This window comes from Hipposideros armiger, unplaced genomic scaffold, assembly GCF_001890085.2.
Source record: "Hipposideros armiger isolate ML-2016 unplaced genomic scaffold, ASM189008v1 scaffold_138, whole genome shotgun sequence".
Lineage (NCBI taxonomy): Eukaryota > Metazoa > Chordata > Mammalia > Chiroptera > Hipposideridae > Hipposideros > Hipposideros armiger.
Genome location: NW_017731488.1, coordinates 2,768,096 through 2,773,886, shown reverse-complemented (window position 1 = coordinate 2,773,886; position 5,791 = coordinate 2,768,096).

Here is a 5,791-nt window from a genome sequence, read left to right as displayed (position 1 = left end):
CACACACACACACACACACACACACACACACACACACACAAACTAAGACGTACAACTCAGACATGCCTACGCAGACCCATAAAACAGACCCTCCATCCACCCACGCGCAGCATGGAAATACAAATACACTCACTCAGTGACGTACAACAGACCCAACCACATTCACACCAGAGAGACAAGCACCCTGGCAAGACAATCACACATACAACCCTGTGCCTGAGGGTAGGACACATACCACGGAGATACCCTCACACCAGGGCATGTTCTCCATCTTCTGTGTGTCAAAGGAAAAGGAAAATTGGCCCCCAAAGTAGGTAGACCTGCGTCTGCACATCTCCCCGGTCTACCCAGAGCCTGCAAATCCAGGCCAAACTGCTCTGCCTGGGACTCAGGACCTCAACTAACCAACCATCCCCTTTCCCCATGGTGACCCCAACAGCCACCCTCCTCTGAGCCAGGCCCTGCTCTTCTCAACACTCCTCCCGGCCAAGATCTAATCAAACTCCCAAATGGAAGCATCCGTTAGAGCTCACAACAAGCCCTGCATTTCCCCCCGCTTACCACCCCCCACATAACCCCCTAGACCCAGACTTCAGGCACCTCTCCCTGCCCTGCTCTTCCCAAAACTTTGGCACACATGGCCCCATCTCACCTTGCAGATGCAGGAGGCAACTCTTTCAAGAGCAGATACCTCATCTCCCAGTAGGATCCAAATCCAGCAGATCCCAGGATTCTAGGTTATTCTATCTTTAAGACCCTTCACACACTGATCCCATTAGTTTACTGTTGCACCTCTCTGAACCCTCAGGCTGAGTCTTTCTGCCTCTCACCCCTCCCCTCTGCTAACCCTGAAAACCATTAATTAGAAAGTGCTCCTCTGAGGCTGGCCGAGTGGCATTGGTTAGGAGTTGGTTTGGGACGCCAGCTCTGAGCAGCGGGGCCCTGGTTCGGATCCCACCTGCGGGCCAGTGACACTGCCCTCTACAGCTAAGATGGTGAATAACAGCTCCACCTGGAGCTGGGCTGCTGTGAGTCGCCGTGAGCTGCCGTCCAATGGCCGGTGAGAGATTGCCTCACCCTGGAAGAGCGCAATGATAATGCCAACATGGGCCAGTGAAATGACGTCCTCCACAACTAGCCTGAAGAACAAAAGGATAGTAACTCATCTGTTCCCCTTCCCCGAGTCCCCAATAAAATCTTTAAAAAAATAAAAGTGCTCCTCTACAACTTGTTTCCATCATCCAAATAGCTTCCTTTATCAGCCCTATCTTACCCCTTTTCAAATTTCTTCCTTGCTCCTCCCTGTGGTTTGGGGAGCTACATTTCTCATCGTTGGGGAGTCTGCTTCTCGTCTGTACCCAAGCCTTCTGGGAGGACTATAAAGACAAATAGAAGGGCCGGCCGAGTGGCTTAGTTGGTTAAGAGCTCGCTCAAGAGTTTGAGCTCTGAGCAACAGCAGTTCGAGTCCAGCCCGAGCTGAGCAGCCGCTGAGCTGCCAACAGGTAGCAGGATGGCTCAGCTAGAAAAAAAAAAAAAAGACAAATAGAGCAAAACTAAAGCAAGAACTGTAGTACAGTAGTACAGTGTAATAAGGAAAATAATGCTTTCTCCATGAGATTACAGGCTTTCCAAAGGCGGAATAATATTTCTCTGTTATCAGCATCTTAGGAGTGGGACCTGTGTCTCATCAACCAGGGGGGCAGAGGAGGAAACAGGCTCAGACAAGGTGTACAACTTACTCAAGGTCTAGGTAGATCACTGTGCTGGGATTTCACCTCAGGGCTGTGGGATGCTGGAGGCCTGGCTCTTGCCACCAGCCTAGGGCTGGAGTGAGTCATGGCCAGGATCAGGCTGTCTGGAGCCAGCTCAGCTACTGTTTACTGACCATCTAGCTACCTTTCAGCCATGATCTCTGTCCTCAGGCTCAGCCAAGGATGACTCACTAGGAAGTAGGGTCAGCCTCAGGTACCATTTTATTATCATTATTATCTCTACCTTCATTAGCCAAATCATTATTTATTAAGCAATCAGGCTGCTGACTCGTGCTGTACCCTGCATGGACACACCCTACCTTGGGGTAGTCACTTATTGCCTAGAACCTATAACGCTAGCAAAAAGCCCACACCCACTAGCCATCCATCCATTCATTCCATCATTCCACATCTTTCTTGAAATCCACTTGTACCAGTCCCTGTGCTAGACGCCAGTGACACAGAATAAATAAGCTACAGTCCCTGACTTCATTGAATATCCTGTCCATGGCAGAGAGAGACACAATGCTTCAGCCAAGTGGTAACAACTTTGAACTAAAGAGAATGAATAGGAGGAGTTTGCCAGGCAAACCAAGGGGTAGGTATTCCAGACAGAGGGCTTGATACAGGCAAAGGCACAGAGGTGTCAAACAGCAAGGTTATTTAGCTAACTGCAAGTGGTCTGGGGCAGATGGGGCCCCGGGAAGCAAGAGATGGGCCTGGAGAGGTGGACAGGGACCATGTCATAGAACAAAGCAGCAGAGAAAGACAATCCCAATGAAACTGGTGGAGGTGACAAGGCTAAGGTCTCAAGGATATCAGGATTAACAAAGAGGATCACGCATTCCTGACAGGTCATTCTGGCTAGCTACAAAACATTTATTGAAAGCTATGCTCCAAACACGTTACATGGGTTATGCTATTTAACTCTCACAACAACTCTGTGCTGGAAGTACTTTCATTATCTCCATTTCATAGATGAAGAAACTGAGGCACGGAGAGGTTAAGTAACTTGCTCAAGGTTGCACAGTTAATAAGTAGCAGAGTCAGGATTTGAACTCAGGTGGTCTGAATTTATGGCCTATGCTCTTGAACACTATGCTATAATATCTTGTAACTTTAAAGGTCAGGAATGATCAAATGAAGAATAAATATCAACACCTAGACCCTTTCCTTTCGCTACCTCACTATAAGGTAGAATGAGAGTGAAAATGTACTCTTGGTTACTTTTGGGTTTAAGTGTTTCATGAGAAATCTGGCCTATGTGCTCCCCCACGGAAATAGCCCCACTTTCCCTGGAGACAGTCCCCAGCCAACACCCAGCGGCACACCCCATGTTAATGCAAGGGATATTGATTCCATCAATGACGACTTACTGAGAGTCTACTACATATCTAGCATGAGGCAAGGTCCTGGAAATTTAGTCCCACAAATGGCAATTGTGTGTAATCATAAGTGCATAACTTCTTGGGTCACCTGACAGCTTTTCCAGTGCACACCATCTTTACTTGGGGCCACACTGTTTGCTATAAAGCACTTATTTTTTTATTTTTAGATTTTCAAAGATATAATATATCATACAGAAAAGTACACAAATAATAGATGTATAGCTTCATGAATTATTACACAGTGAATATAACCACCACCCAGCTCAAGAAGTAGAAGAGCATTAGCAACACCCCAGAAACCCTCCCCATCACTATCTACCCCCACCTCCCCAAAGGGCATCACTACCCTGGATTTCCAACATCATAAATGAGGTTGCTTGTCTTAAACTTTATATAAATGGACTCATATAGCATGTACTCTTTTATGTTTGTCTTCTTTCACTCAATATTATGTCTGAGATTCATTCTTCTGCTCTTTGTAGCATTAACCCCTTCGTTTTCTTTGTACAGTAGTATCCCATTACACTAAAATTTGTTTATCCATTATACTGCTGATGAACACTTGATTCATCAAATAATATTGCTATGATTGTTCTTGTGCATGTCTTTTGGTGCACAGATGTTTGCAGATCTGTTGCTGTATAACAAGAACTGGAATTGCTGAGTCATAGAATGTGTGCCCAACTTGAGTAGATCTTGACAGCTTTTTGAAGTGGTTGTGCCAATCTACACTTCCATTTGCAGATTTTAAAATCCAGATATAACATTGTCCCTATCCACAATTACCCAGATGCTCATTAGAACTGTTTTTATTTTATTTCTCAAATAGGTCTATATTTGTGATCACCACAAAGTAACGACTTGCTTTATTGGTTTTTGAAATATGAATTATTTTCTCTTTTAATATGTTATTAAAATTGAGTAAAAAAATAATATTTATAAAATATATATAAAGAATAAAGAATAACAGTACAATGAACCCTCATCACTGTTCCATAGGTCATTATTACCATCAAGTTTGAAGTCCCTTTCTAAATCTCTCACCTCCCCTCAAAGGTAATGACTACTATGAATTTGGGGTTAATCATTTCTTTACTTATCTTTTTCATTTTAAAGCATACTTACGTATGTATCCCTAAAAAACAAAACAAAACATTTTTTAGTTGGTATTTTTTGAACTTTATATAAATGGAATAATGGTGTTTTCTGACTTGCTTATTTTCACTCAACATCATATATCTGATATTATTAGTACTAAATGCCAGTTTTTTTGCTTTTACAAAACACTGCAGCTACGAATAGTCATATATACTGTCAAATTAAAAAAAATCTGGACTTCATGAAGAGAGGCTTTATTTGAAATGATTATTTCAAGGGAGGAAAGGAGTAGAGAGAGGGAGGCTTTTGCAGTGGGAGAACTCTCTGACCATAAGATCTACACATGTTGCAAGGGTTAAGCAAAAGAGTTATTCTTTTATAGGGAGGAGTAAACAAGACTAGAAAGAACTGGGTGTGAGGAAGTGGGATGACCAGGAGTGGCATGATGGGACAGGAGATCAGAGAATGTTTTACCCTGAAACCAGCCTATTCTCTGGAGAGGCGGTTAAGGAGGGGTTGTGTGCTGGCTCAAGCTGGGGGTGGAGGGGGTCACAAAGTTCAGGGACTTGGGGGAAGGAGAGAAGCTTAACTAAAGTTTGGTTAACAAGCATTTTGTTTTGACTGGTCAGTGGGGACAAGCAGTTTATCTAAACGTTTATGAGGCAAAGAATTGGAATTTGGAGCCTATGTCTAGCCTTGTCATAGGTAAACAAGGGGGGCACCCATGAGTTTTATGTCAGTTATAGAAGGTAGAATTCCAGAACACAAAAGGGTGAGAGGGGGTTTTTAATCTTCACTGTCTTCCAGAATCACTGGGCTTGGTAAAGTGCAACAATGTCGATACATCTCCTAATAAACATAAGCAAGAATTTCTTTAAGGTATATACCCAGAAGTGGAATTGTTGGGTCCAAAGATATGTGTAGCTTAATTTTTACTGGGTAATGCCAAAACGTTTTCCAAAGTGGTTTACCAGTTTACACTTCCACCAAGTGTATGGGAGCTCCACTTGCTCCAGTCACCGACACTTGAGGGTTTAAATTTTTTTGCCAGTCTGGTGAATGTGAAGTGGGTCTCAGGGCGTTTCCTTGATTACATCTTTGAGATTGAACATCTTTCATTGTTAATAGGACGTGCTTCTCTTCTGTGGAATGTCTCCCGCCCACTTTTCAACTGCGTGATCTTTTTCTTACTGATTTATGTAGTTCACCAATATGTTTTGGGAATAAGTGGATGAACGACTGAAAAAGACTGAACTAGGAACTGAGATTAGGTTTGGGAGACTCCCAATAACTAACAATCTTAAACACGGCGCCTCCCGCAGGCTTCTAATTTGATCCTCATTAGAACTTATGAAAGAGCTCTGTAACCCCATTTCTCAGATGAATTTTTCCATCATCGCCAGCTTCTCTCTGCGGGAAAAGGACCCGAACGACTTCTCCGGGACCACCCCAACCTCACCTCCTGGTTCCATATCCACTAACCGGCGGACTAATCGCGGACTACACAGTATTGTGACACGGACATTGTGCGCCACTAGCGGTGTTCTCGAGAGA